Here is a 15035-nt window from a genome sequence, read left to right on the forward strand (position 1 = left end):
CCGATCGATAAAGATAAAGAAAGACACACATACGATATGTGGATTAGTAGAATTTAGGATATTATATTACTCTATCTTTCTTTATGATGATACCATCCTCATCTTAATTTCCTATTCCACTCTTATGGAATAGAGTACCGGTATTTTACCGGAATCCATACATAAATCGTATTCCCTTTTTATTTCAGACCTCTTTTCCCCATCTCACTTCTACTGCTTATTTGGATGTCTATGTGACCCATAGAAAGTTGGTCATATAATACATACATAATTGTATGTATAACTATAAGAAAAAGGAAGGGAAATTGTATAAGATTAAGAAAGTAGAAGATTAAGAAAGCTCGTGGGTTAGAGATATAGAAAAGAAAAAGTAGAAAAGGATTAAAAAAGAGGGAATTCCTAATCCAATCAAAAAACCCATTTTGGTCTTAGTGTGGATAGAGGATCTTCCTATGTTATACTATATAACTCTCATCCGTGAAATATAACTCTCATCCATGAATTGATTTGATAGATCCGATATTCATAATATTGAATTGATTCAGTATTATCAGAATGCAAGCCCTACCCTTGAATTTACAAGATACCCCTTTTTCCTCTCCATGGGATTACATCCCGAGTTATTGTGAAAATAAAAAATAAAGAGGTTATGGAAGTCAATATTCTCGCATTTATTGCTACTGCACTGTTCATTCTAGTTCCTACTTCTTTTTTACTTATTATTTATGTAAAAACAGTCAGCCAAAATAATTAATTGGAATTCCAATTAATCATTGAAGAAATTAAAAAGGGATTAAATAAAAAAAATCCAAGTCTTAAATGAAAGGATCTGGTTGGAATCTTAAAGTGTGGTAGAAAGAACTACATATAGTTTTTTCTACGACACTTTAGATTCTTTCTATTATATTATCTTTGAATCTACATAGAATAGATTAGTAGATTGAAATAGTTAAGTAGTCTAATTCAATTTCTTTTTTCATTGCATCCACTTAATTTCAATCAGGTCAAAATAAAAAAATCTAAGACAATTCTTGACCAAAGAATCCATGGAAGGAAAGAAAAATAATATTAAGAATAGACTATAGTAAAAAGTAAAAGGAAATGGAAAATGTGTGATATGCCGTGAATAGTTCCGTGGAAGAAAGTCGAATTTTCTTATGTATAGAACTTTTTTTAACCATTCGTCATTTCTAGTAGAAATTATGAATTGGTATAATGGCTCTTTCTTACATTACAACTTACAATACAAGAGTTTCTTACAGGAGTGAAACAAAACTAAAGAAAAAGATTAAAGAATAACGTTTGACAAAATGATTAATGCAAAATGATCCATTAATGAAAAGAATTGATACAACAATTTGATTACTTAATCAATTAGTAGTATCCCTAGAGTCCACTCCTTCCCCATACTACTAGTGAAAGAGAAAATGTAAAGACTACCATTAAAGCAGCCCAAGCGAGACTTACTATATCCATCTAAATTATGTCTCCTATTTCTATGAAGGGATTATTCTATTCTACTATTGATCAATAATCATAGTGGAATCAAGGGTACAGAGTCAAAAAGGGATTCCGCCCTAAGGCCATGGATCAATCAGTTCAAGGAATTTACTCCTAACAAATTCTTATAGGAATTCTGGTAGAATTAGAGAGCATTAAAAATACGATACTATAGCCCTTTTTTCCTTAAAAAAGAAAGAGTACGGGAATGATGTCCTGAATAGAAGAAGCGGGAATAGGAAGATTTTTTATTCCTTTTGTTACTCTTTTTTTTTTTTTAAGCAAAGGACGCCCGAATATACCATAAAATTAACGATAGATAAATATTTATTGGATACCTACCTTACCTAATGTTTATTTTTGACCTAAACCCTGCAGCCTTGCTTTGTATCATTCTATGAAAGAATGAAGAGGAAGAGATTTTATCCATAACACAACTCCTAAATTGATTTTTGATCGACCTATTTAATCTGATTCTCGTTAGAATTAAAATTAAGTAGTCCTTACTTTAGTGTATGTAGGTAACATAAGATGTACGATAAAAAAATGTATAATAATTAGTAAGTCTTGATATTCTTTCGTGGAGTCCCTTCTTGAATCTTAGATTGAAAAAAAAAAAGAATGCCCCTTAGGGACCTTTCTTTGGATACCAAGATTTCTGACATCTTATCCTCGTATTTTAAAATTATCAAATCGAATCTCAATTAAGAACCAATTCAAATTCATATAATAAAAGAATAAGGAAACACTACCTCACCCCTATTGATAACCATTTTGGCCACTACCGTCAAAACAAACCCTAACCCTAGTTTGAGGATAGAACTATGGTATGGTTTCTCTAAACCCAGTATCGGCAGGCCCAGTTACTCTCTTGCCCGAACTTATGCGAAGTAAAAATTGATCGAATTCGATCAGCACTATAAAAAAAACCTAAGTATTTTATTGATCAGGCGGCACCCAGATTTGAACTGGGGATAAAGGATTTGCAGTCCCCTGCCTTACCGCTTGGCCATGCCGCCAAAAAATCCGATCAAAAATCTAGAAAACAGCAAGTATTCATCCACGTTTTCTTACGAAAAGCCCCTTTTATTTTGAATATAATTCTACTTACTTTTTTCCAATCTTTTTCAAAAAATCTATTCCTGCTTTTTTTGATCCAGTTTCTATTATTCTCCTCGATAGATTCTATCTTAAAACATACATTGTTAACACAATAAAACTTCCCATTTCTTTCTATTGAGATGAAAAAGAAGAAAAAGTGGATTTCTATTCACAGGCTGCAAAATTCAGAATAAATTGGAACCGTTAACTAGAATTCTCTTTTTTTTATTGCAGTAGTGAACTACTCTTAAATCGGTATTATCTCCCCCCCCTTCAATGGCATAATAAAATAGTATGACTTTATGCTTAATCCGTGTATAGGTAAACTTTAGGTCCGAACAGCATTATTATCCAAAGATCCCCTTTATGTACATATCTCTATGGAGAATCATGCTTTAATTTTTAAAAGTATTAAATTAAATATCTTGAATAAAAAAAGGAAATTTGCTCTGATATAGAGTATAACCTTACTATCTTGGCCTACCCAAGTGAAATTACGATAAAAGAAAAGCATGGATATGGGGAGAGGTGGATAACTAGATTGGCATGTACTTAAAAAAGGGACTTACTTGATTTTAGAATTCCACAATGAAATACTGAATTTTCTAGTAATTATACTACTCCGATCCGAAATAAAAAAGAACCCTCAAATTATTTTGAGAAATTAAAGTAAGCACGCTATTCTAAATCGAAGTAAAGTCAAACTTTCTAGTATATTATATTACGGCTTTATTACATTCATAGAAAGGAGATAAAATGAGAAATCTTTGCCATCCAATCTGATTAGAATATCATAACATAAAGTATAAGTGGCAGAATTTTTTTTTTTAGGAATGTTTTATCAATTCATTTTCATTTCATTTGTACCCCTGGCAAACTCGAACTTTCGTCCAAATGGTCTCTATTCATATGTATGAAATACATATATGAAATACGTATGTGGAGTTCCCTAGAATTTCATGTGATTCAGTAAACAGAATATAGATTCCATGATTGCTAGATCGATCCAGAGGGATTGATGAAGAGTGAGCTGATAATGGAATTTTTCTTTGATAAACAGGAAACTTAAGATTAAGATGCTCCGGAATGGAAACGAGGGAATGTCCACAATACCCGGATTTAGTCAGATCCAATTCGAGGGATTTTGTAGGTTCATTAATCAAGCCTTAGCAGAAGAACTTGACAAGTTTCCAACAATTAAAGATCCAGATCACGAAATTGCATTTCAATTATTTGCGAAAGGATATCAATTGCTAGAACCCTCGATAAAAGAAAGAGATGCTGTGTATGAATCACTCACCTATTCTTCCGAATTATATGTATCTGCGAGATTAATTTTTGGTTTCGATGTGCAAAAGCAAACCATTTCTATCGGAAACATTCCTATAATGAATTCCTTAGGAACCTTTATTATAAATGGAATATACCGAATTGTGATCAATCAAATATTGCTAAGTCCTGGTATTTACTACCGCTCGGAATTAGATCATAAGGGAATTTCTATCTACACTGGCACTATAATATCAGATTGGGGGGGGAGATCGGAATTAGCAATTGATAAAAAAGAAAGGATATGGGCTCGCGTGAGTAGAAAACAAAAGATATCTATTCTAGTTCTATCATCAGCTATGGGTTCGAATCTAAGAGAAATTCTAGATAATGTTTCCTACCCTGAAATTTTCTTGTCTTTCCCGAATGCTAAGGAGAAGAAGAGGATTGAGTCAAAAGAAAAAGCTATTTTGGAGTTTTATCAACAATTTGCTTGTGTAGGTGGGGACCTGGTATTTTCGGAGTCCTTATGCGAGGAATTACAAAAGAAATTTTTTCAACAAAAATGTGAATTAGGAAGGATTGGTCGACGAAATATGAATCGGAGACTTAATCTTGATATACCTCAGAACAATACATTCTTGTTACCACGAGATGTATTGGCCGCTACGGATCATTTGATTGGAATGAAATTTGGAACGGGTATACTTGACGATGACGATATGAATCACTTGAAAAATAAACGTATTCGTTCGGTTGCAGATCTGTTACAAGATCAATTCGGATTGGCTCTTGGTCGTTTACAACATGCAGTTCAAAAAACTATTCGTAGAGTATTCATACGTCAATCGAAACCGACTCCCCAAACTTTGGTAACTCCAACTTCAACTTCAATTTTATTAATAACTACTTATGAGACCTTTTTTGGCACATACCCGTTATCTCAAGTTTTTGATCAAACGAATCCATTGACACAAACTGTTCATGGGCGAAAAGTGAGTTGTTTAGGTCCTGGAGGGTTGACGGGGAGAACCGCAAGTTTTCGGAGCCGAGATATTCATCCGAGTCACTATGGGCGTATTTGTCCAATTGACACGTCTGAAGGAATCAATGTTGGACTTACTGGATCCTTAGCAATTCATGCGAGAATTGATCACTTGTGGGGATCCATAGAGAGTCCGTTTTATGAAATATCTGCTGAGAAAGCAAAAGAAAAAAAAGAGAGACAGGTGGTTTATCTATCACCAAATAGAGATGAATATTATATGATAGCAGCAGGAAATTCTTTGTCCTTGAATCAAGGTATTCAGGAAGAACAGGTTGTTCCGGCTAGATACCGTCAAGAATTCTTGACTATTGCATGGGAACAGATTCATGTTAGAAGTATTTTTCCTTTCCAATATTTTTCTATTGGGGGTTCTCTCATTCCTTTTATTGAGCACAATGATGCGAATCGGGCTTTAATGAGTTCTAATATGCAGCGCCAAGCAGTTCCGCTTTCTCGGTCCGAGAAATGCATTGTTGGAACTGGATTGGAACGCCAAACAGCTCTAGATTCGAGGGTTTCCATTATAGCCGAACGCGAGGGAAAGATCATTTCTACTGATAGTCATAAGATACTTTTATCAAGTAGTGGGAAGACTATAAGTATTCCTTTAGTTAACCACCGTCGCTCTAACAAAAATACTTGTATGCACCAAAAACCCCGGGTTCCACGGGGTAAATCCATTAAAAAAGGACAAATTTTAGCAGAAGGAGCTGCTACAGTTGGGGGCGAACTTGCTTTAGGAAAAAACGTATTAGTAGCTTATATGCCATGGGAAGGTTACAATTTTGAAGACGCAGTACTAATTAGCGAACGTTTGGTATATGAAGATATTTATACCTCTTTTCACATCCGGAAATATGAAATTCAGACGGATACGACAAGCCAGGGCTCCGCTGAAAAAATCACTAAAGAAATACCACATCTAGAAGAACATTTACTCCGCAATTTGGACAGAAATGGAGTTGTTAGGTTGGGATCCTGGGTAGAAACTGGTGATATTTTAGTAGGTAAATTAACGCCTCAGATAGCGAGCGAATCATCTTATATCGCGGAAGCTGGATTATTACGGGCCATATTTGGCCTTGAGGTTTCCACTTCAAAAGAAACTTCTCTGAAATTACCTATAGGTGGAAGAGGGCGCGTTATCGATGTGAAATGGATCCAAAGGGACCCGCTCGACATAATGGTTCGTGTATATATTTTACAGAAACGTGAAATCAAAGTTGGGGATAAAGTAGCCGGAAGACATGGGAATAAAGGGATCATTTCCAAAATTTTGCCTAGGCAAGATATGCCCTATTTGCAAGATGGAACACCCGTTGATATGGTCTTCAATCCCTTAGGAGTACCCTCCCGAATGAATGTGGGACAAATATTTGAAAGCTCGCTCGGATTAGCGGGGGATCTGCTAAAGAAACATTATAGAATAGCACCCTTTGATGAGAGATATGAGCAAGAGGCTTCAAGAAAACTTGTGTTTTCAGAATTATATGAAGCCAGTAAAGAAACAAAAAACCCATGGGTATTTGAACCCGAGTACCCGGGAAAAAGCAGAATATTTGATGGAAGAACAGGCGACCCCTTTGAGCAACCTGTTCTAATAGGGAAGTCCTATATCTTAAAATTAATTCATCAAGTTGATGAGAAAATTCATGGGCGTTCTACTGGGCCCTACTCACTTGTTACACAACAACCGGTTAGAGGAAGAGCCAAGCAAGGGGGACAACGAGTAGGAGAAATGGAAGTTTGGGCTTTAGAAGGATTTGGTGTTGCTCATATTTTACAAGAGATACTTACTTATAAATCTGACCATCTTATAGCTCGCCAAGAAATACTTAATGCTACGATCTGGGGAAAAAGAATACCTAATCATGAGGATCCTCCAGAATCTTTTCGAGTGCTCGTTCGAGAACTACGATCTTTGGCTCTAGAACTGAATCATTTCCTTGTATCTGAAAAGAACTTCCAGGTTAATAGGGAGGAAGTTTGATCGGAATAAATATAAATTCTTTTCTTATTTCTATTTTATGATTGACCAATATAAACATCAACAACTTCAAATTGGACTCGTTTCCCCTCAACAAATAAAGGCTTGGGCTAACAAAAACCTACCTAATGGAGAAGTCGTTGGCGAAGTCACAAGGCCCTCTACTTTTCATTATAAAACCGATAAACCAGAAAAAGATGGATTGTTTTGCGAAAGAATCTTTGGACCCATAAAAAGCGGGATTTGCGCTTGTGGCAATTCTCGAGCGAGCGGAGCTGAAAACGAAGACGAAAGATTTTGCCAAAAATGCGGGGTAGAATTTGTGGATTCTCGGATACGAAGATATCAAATGGGATACATCAAACTCGCATGTCCCGTGACTCATGTGTGGTATTTGAAAGGTCTTCCTAGTTATATCGCGAATCTTTTAGATAAACCTCTTAAGAAGTTGGAGGGCCTAGTATACGGCGATTTCTCTTTTGCTAGGCCCAGCACTAAAAAACCCACTTTTTTACGATTACGAGGTTTATTCGAAGAGGAAATTGCATCCTGTAACCACAGCATTTCTCCCTTTTTTTCTACCCCAGGCTTTGCAACATTTCGAAATCGGGAAATTGCGACAGGAGCAGGTGCTATTAGAGAACAATTAGCAGATTTGGATTTGCGAATTATTATAGAGAATTCTTTGGTCGAATGGAAGGAATTAGAAGACGAGGGGTATAGTGGAGATGAGTGGGAAGATAGAAAAAGACGAATAAGAAAAGTTTTTTTGATTAGACGCATGCAATTGGCGAAACATTTTATTCAAACAAATGTAGAACCAGAATGGATGGTTTTGTGCTTATTACCGGTTCTTCCTCCCGAATTGAGACCTATTGTTTATAGGTCTGGAGATAAAGTAGTGACTTCAGACATTAATGAACTTTATAAGAGAGTTATCCGTCGGAACAACAATCTTGCCTATCTATTAAAAAGAAGTGAATTAGCGCCAGCAGATTTAGTAATGTGCCAGGAAAAATTGGTACAAGAAGCCGTGGATACACTTCTTGATAGTGGGTCCCGCGGGCAACCGACGAGGGATGGTCACAATAAAGTATACAAATCACTTTCAGATGTAATTGAAGGTAAAGAGGGAAGGTTTCGCGAGACTCTGCTTGGGAAACGGGTCGATTACTCGGGGCGTTCTGTCATTGTTGTGGGTCCTTCGCTTTCATTACATCAATGTGGATTACCTCTAGAGATAGCAATAAAGCTTTTTCAGCTATTTGTAATTCGCGATTTAATCACGAAACGCGCCACTTCTAATGTAAGGATTGCTAAAAGGAAAATTTGGGAAAAAGAACCCATTGTATGGGAAATACTTCAAGAAGTTATGCGGGGACATCCTGTACTGTTAAATAGAGCACCTACCCTGCATAGATTAGGCATACAGGCCTTTCAACCCACTTTAGTAGAGGGGCGTACTATTTCTTTACACCCATTAGTGTGTAAGGGTTTCAATGCGGACTTTGATGGAGATCAAATGGCTGTTCATCTACCTTTATCCTTGGAAGCTCAGGCAGAAGCCCGTTTACTTATGTTTTCTCATATGAATCTCTTATCTCCCGCTATTGGGGATCCTATTTGCGTACCAACCCAAGACATGCTTATCGGGCTTTATGTATTAACGATTGGAAAGCGTCGAGGTATTTGTGCAAATAGATATAATAGTTGCAGAAACTACCCAAATCTAAAAGTAAATTACAATAATAATAATAATTCTAAATATAGGAAAGATAAAGAACCCCATTTTTCTAGTTCTTATGATGCACTGGGAGCTTATAGACAAAAACTAATCAGTTTAGATAGTCCCTTGTGGCTACGATGGAACCTGGATCAACGCGTCATTGGGTCAAGAGAAGTTCCGATTGAAGTTCAATATGAATCTTTGGGGACTTATCATGAGATTTATGCCCACTATCTAATAATGGGAAATAGAAAAAAAGAAATTCGTTCGATATACATTCGAACCACTCTTGGTCATATTTCTTTTTATAGAGAAATAGAGGAAGCCATACAAGGATTTAGTCAGGCCTATTCATACACTACCTAAACAAGAAAGAAAGTTAGATTCGGCGATGCCCCTCCCCTTTCGGGGGGCATTCCGATTTCCCTAGTATCATCATTATTTGCCACGCGAATCCAGATTGAGATTGAGGCAAGTTAATTAAATTTTCGAATCACTGACTCAGGCCCATTGTCGAATCCTACTCAGCAATTGTCGAATCCTACTCAGCCGAAAAGGGGGTACTTATGTATGGCGGAACGGGCCAATCTGGTCTTTCATAATAAAGAGATAGACGGAACTGGTATGAAACGACTTATTAGCAGATTAATAGATCATTTTGGAATGGGATATACATCCCATATACTGGATCAACTAAAGACTCTGGGCTTCCATCAAGCCACTACTACATCGATTTCGTTAGGAATCGAGGATCTTTTAACAATACCCTCTAAGGGATGGTTAGTCCAAGACGCGGAACAACAGAGTTTTCTTTTGGAGAAACACTATTATTATGGGGCTGTACACGCGGTAGAAAAATTACGCCAATCTGTTGAGATATGGTATGCGACAAGTGAATATTTGAAACAAGAAATGAATTCAAATTTTCGGATAACGGATCCTTCTAATCCAGTCTATCTAATGTCTTTTTCAGGAGCCAGAGGAAATGCATCTCAAGTACACCAATTAGTAGGTATGAGAGGATTAATGTCGGACCCTCAAGGACAAATGATTGATTTACCTATTCAAAGCAATTTACGCGAGGGACTTTCTTTGACAGAATATATAATTTCCTGCTATGGAGCCCGCAAAGGGGTTGTAGATACTGCTGTGCGAACAGCAGATGCTGGATATCTTACACGTAGACTTGTTGAAGTAGTTCAACATATTATTGTGCGTAGAAGAGATTGTGGTACTATCCGAGGTATTTCTGTAAGTCCTCAAAATGGGATGACGGAAAAACTTTTTGTCCAAACACTAATTGGTCGTGTATTAGCAGACGATATATATATCGGTTCACGATGCATTGCCGCGCGAAATCAAGATATTGGAATTGGATTAGTCAATCGATTCATAACTGCCTTTCGAGCACAACCATTTCGAGCACAACCAATATATATTAGAACCCCCTTTACTTGCCGAAGCACTTCTTGGATCTGTCAATTATGCTATGGCCGGAGTCCTACTCATAGTGATCTGGTCGAATTGGGAGAAGCCGTAGGTATTATTGCGGGTCAATCAATTGGGGAGCCAGGGACTCAACTAACATTAAGAACTTTTCATACTGGCGGAGTATTCACAGGGGGTACTGCCGACCTTGTACGATCCCCTTCGAATGGAAAAATAAAATTCAATGAGAATTTGGTTCACCCCACACGTACCCGTCATGGGCAGCCTGCTTTTCTATGTTATATAGACTTGCATGTAACTATTCAGAGTCAAGATATTCTATATAGTGTGAATATTCCCTCAAAAAGCTTGATTCTAGTGCAAAATGATCAATATGTAAAATCCGAACAAGTAATTGCGGAGATTCGTGCCGGAACGTCCACTTTACATTTTAAAGAAAGGGTACAAAAGCATATTTATTCTGAATCAGACGGCGAAATGCACTGGAGTACTGATGTTTACCATGCGCCCGAATATCAATATGGTAATCTTCGCCGATTACCAAAAACAAGCCATTTATGGATATTGTCAGTAAGTATGTGCAGATCCAGTATAGCGTCTTTTTCACTCCACAAGGATCAAGATCAAATGAATACTTATGGTAAAAAAGATAGGGAAATTCTTGATTATTCAACGTCGGATCGAATCATGTCCAATGGCCATTGGAATTTTATCTATCCTTCTATTTTTCAAGATAATTCAGATTTGTTGGCGAAAAAGCGAAGAAATAGGTTCGTCATTCCATTACAATATCATCAAGAACAAGAGAAAGAACTAATATCCTGTTTTGGGATTTCGATTGAAATCCCCCTTATGGGTGTTTTACGTAGAAATACTATTTTTGCTTATTTTGACGATCCCCGATACAGAAAAGATAAAAAGGGTTCAGGAATTGTTAAATTTAGATATAGGACCCTAGAAGAAGAATATAGGACTCGAGCGGAAGACTCAGAAGAGGAATATGAGACCCTAGAAGACGAATACAGGACCCGAGAGGACGAATATGAATATGAAACCCTAGAAGAATCTAAATATGGAATCCTAGAAGACGAATACGAATATGAAACCCTAGAAGACGAATATGGGAGCCCAGAAAACGAATATGGGAACCCAGAGAACGAATATAGGACTTTAGAGAAAGACTCAGAAGAGGAATATGGGAGCCCAGAGAGCAAATATAGGACCCAAGAGGACGAATATGGAACTCTAGAGGAAGACTCAGAAGACGAATATGGCAGCCCCGGGGAAAGCGCAGAGGAAAAATATGGTACTTTAGAGGAAGACTCAGAAGAAGATTCAGAGGACGAATACGAGAGCCCAGAGGAAGATTCCATCTTAAAAAAAGAGGGTTTGATTGAGCATCGAGGAACAAAAGAATTTAGTCTAAAATACCAAAAAGAAGTAGATCGGTTTTTTTTCATTCTTCAAGAACTTCATATCTTGCCGAGATCTTCATCCCTAAAGATACTTGACAATAGTATTATTGGAGTGGATACACAACTCACAAAAAATACAAGAAGTCGACTAGGCGGACTGGTCCGAGTGAAGAGAAAAAAAAGCCATACGGAACTCAAAATATTTTCCGGAGATATTCATTTTCCTGAAGAGGCGGATAAGATATTAGGTGGCTGTTTGATACCGCCAGAAAGACAAAAAAAAGATTCTAAGGAATCAAAAAAAAGGAAAAATTGGGTCTATGTTCAACGGAAAAAAATTCTCAAGAGCAAGGAAAAGTATTTTGTTTCCGTTCGCCCTACAGTGGCATATGAAATGGACGAAGGAAGAAATTTAGCAACACTTTTCCCGCAGGATCTCTTGCAAGAAGAAAATAATCTCCAAATTCGACTTGTCAATTTTATTTCTCATGAAAATAGCAAGTTAACTCAAAGAATTTATCACACAAATAGTCAATTTGTTAGAACTTGCTTAGTAGTGAATTGGGAACAAGAAGAAAAAGAAAAGGCTGGTGCTTCCCTTGTTGAGGTAAGAGCAAATGATCTTATTCGCGATTTCCTAAGAATTGAGTTAGTCAAGTCCACTATTTCGTATACACGAAAAAGGTATGGTAGGACAAGTGCAGGACCGATTCCCCATAATAGGTTAGATCGCGCCAATATCAATTCTTTTTATTCCAAGGCGAAGATTGAATCACTTAGCCAACATCCAGAAGCTATTGGCACTTTGTTGAATCGAAATAAAGAATACCACTCTTTGATGATTTTGTCGGCATCCAACTGTTCTCGAATTGGTTTATTCAAGAATTCAAAACATCCCAATGCGATAAAAGAATGGAATCCTAGAATTCCTATTCGAGAAATTTTTGGGCCCTTAGGCGCTATTGTAGCTAGTATATCGCATTTTTCTTCATCTTACTATTTACTAACGCATAATAAAATCCTGTTAAAAAAATATTTGTTCGTTGACAATTTAAAACAAACCTTCCAAGTACTTCAAGAACTTAAATACTCTTTAATAGATGAAAATAAAAGGATTTCTAATTTCGATAGTAACATAATGTTGGATCCATTCCTTTTGAATTGTCACTTTGTCCATCATGATTCTTGGGAAGAGACATTGGCAATAATTCACCTTGGACAATTTATTTGTGAAAATGTATGTCTATTTAAATCGCACATAAAAAAATCCGGTCAAATTTTCATTGTAAATATGAATTCCTTTGTTATAAGAGCAGCTAAACCTTATTTGGCCACTACAGGAGCAACTGTTAATGGTCATTATGGAGAAATCCTTTACAAGGGAGATAGGTTAGTTACGTTTATATATGAAAAATCGAGATCTAGTGACATAACGCAAGGTCTTCCAAAAGTGGAACAAATCTTTGAAGCGCGTTCAATTGATTCATTATCCCCGAATCTCGAAAGGAGAATTGAGGATTGGAATGAGCGTATACCAAGAATTCTTGGGGTCCCTTGGGGATTCTTGATTGGAGCTGAGCTAACCATAGCCCAAAGTCGTATCTCTTTGGTTAATAAAATCCAAAAGGTTTATCGATCCCAAGGGGTACAGATCCATAATAGACATATAGAGATTATTATACGCCAAGTAACATCAAAAGTGCGGGTTTCCGAAGATGGAATGTCTAATGTTTTTTCGCCTGGGGAATTAATCGGACTATTGCGAGCGGAACGAGCAGGACGAGCTTTGGATGAATCGATCTATTATCGGGCAATCTTATTGGGAATAACAAGGGCTTCCCTAAATACCCAAAGTTTCATATCTGAAGCAAGTTTTCAAGAAACTGCTCGAGTTTTAGCAAAAGCTGCCCTACGAGGTCGCATTGATTGGTTGAAAGGCTTGAAAGAAAACGTAGTTCTGGGGGGGATTATACCTGTTGGTACCGGATTCCAAAAATTTGTGCATCGTTTCCCCACAAGACAAGAACCTTTATTTCGAAATAAAAAAAAAAAAATTCTATTCGCGTCGGAAATGAGAGATTTTTTGTTTCTCCATACAGAATTAGTTTCTTCAGATTCTGACGTAACAAACAATTTTTATGAGACATAAGAACCCCCATTTAACATTTAACCCTATATCATTTAAGGATACATAAAAAATATTTTTTATTCAAGCTATTTCGGATCTTTCTTAATCTTCAAAAAGAACTAAATTCCGTAATGGAATGGTAGGGTTAAAAAAAAAAAGGAAGTGTGGAAAAAATGACAAGAAGATATTGGAACATTAATTTGAAAGAGATGATAGAAGCAGGAGTTCATTTTGGTCATGGTATTAAGAAATGGAATCCTAAAATGGCCCCTTACATTTCGGCAAAGCGTAAAGGTACTCATATTATAAATCTCGCTAGAACGGCTCGTTTTTATCAGAAGCTTGTGATTTAGTTTTTGATGCAGCAAGTCAGGGAAAAAGTTTCTTAATTGTTGGTACCAAAAAAAGAGCAACAGATTTAGTAGCATCAGCTGCAATAAGGGCTCGTTGTCATTATGTTAATAAAAAGTGGTTCAGTGGTATGTTAACGAGATTGGTCGATTACGAAAACTAGACTTTCCTCAATTTAGAGACTTAAGAGCAGAAGAAAAAATGGGAAAATTCCACCATCTCCCAAAAAGAGATGTGGCAATCTTGAAGAGAAAATTATCTACCTTGCAAAGGTATCTCGGCGGGATCAAATATATGACGAGATTGCCAGACATTGTGATCGTCCTTGATCAGCAAAAAGAGTATATAGCTCTTCGGGAATGTGCCATTTTGGGGATTCCTACTATTTCTTTAGTCGATACAAATTGTGACCCGGATCTCGCGAATATATCGATTCCAGCCAACGATGACACTATGACTTCAATTCGATTGATTCTTAACAAATTAGTATTTTCAATTGTGAGGGCCGTTCTCTCTATATAAGAAATCGTTGATTAAGAATATATAGTGAATTCTTGGCGAACTGCGTAAATTTATGGAATCACTTACTTTACTATATCTTTTTTTTTGCATAGAATTTTTTTTGCATAGAAAAAAGAAGGGGAATATTGATATATATTAGAGGGTATTGATATATATTATGATCTGATGTGCTTTCTTGGTATCCTAAATATAAGATTAATACTTCAAGTTGCTGAGTTGAGAAAGAGATGGTTGAATCAAAAGAATTCCTTTTTTGAAGTTCAATTTTTATCAGAGGACAATATGAATATTATACCTTGTTCCATTAAAACACTCAAGGGGTTATACGATATATCGGGTGTATGAAGTAGGCCAACACTTCTATTGGCAAATAGGAGGTTTCCAAATTCATGCCCAAGTACTCATCACTTCTTGGGTCGTAATTACTATCTTGCTAGGTTCAGTTGTCATAGCTGTTCGGAATCCACAAACCATCCCGACCGACGGTACAGAATTTTTTTTGAATATGTCCTTGAGTTTATTCGAGACTTGAGCAAAAC

At 36.6% G+C, this 15035-nt stretch overlaps 1 non-coding gene across 1 annotated transcript; it reads right to left on the reverse strand.

The window, feature by feature from the left end:
* Positions 1–2448: 2448 nt before the first annotated feature.
* TRNAC-GCA (transfer RNA cysteine (anticodon GCA)) lies at positions 2449–2519 on the reverse strand. Its single transcript has one exon. It is a non-coding gene; the product is annotated as a tRNA-Cys (tRNA).
* Positions 2520–15035: the final 12516 nt, after the last annotated feature.

This window comes from Aegilops tauschii, unplaced genomic scaffold, assembly GCF_002575655.3.
Source record: "Aegilops tauschii subsp. strangulata cultivar AL8/78 unplaced genomic scaffold, Aet v6.0 ptg000954l_obj, whole genome shotgun sequence".
Lineage (NCBI taxonomy): Eukaryota > Viridiplantae > Streptophyta > Magnoliopsida > Poales > Poaceae > Aegilops > Aegilops tauschii.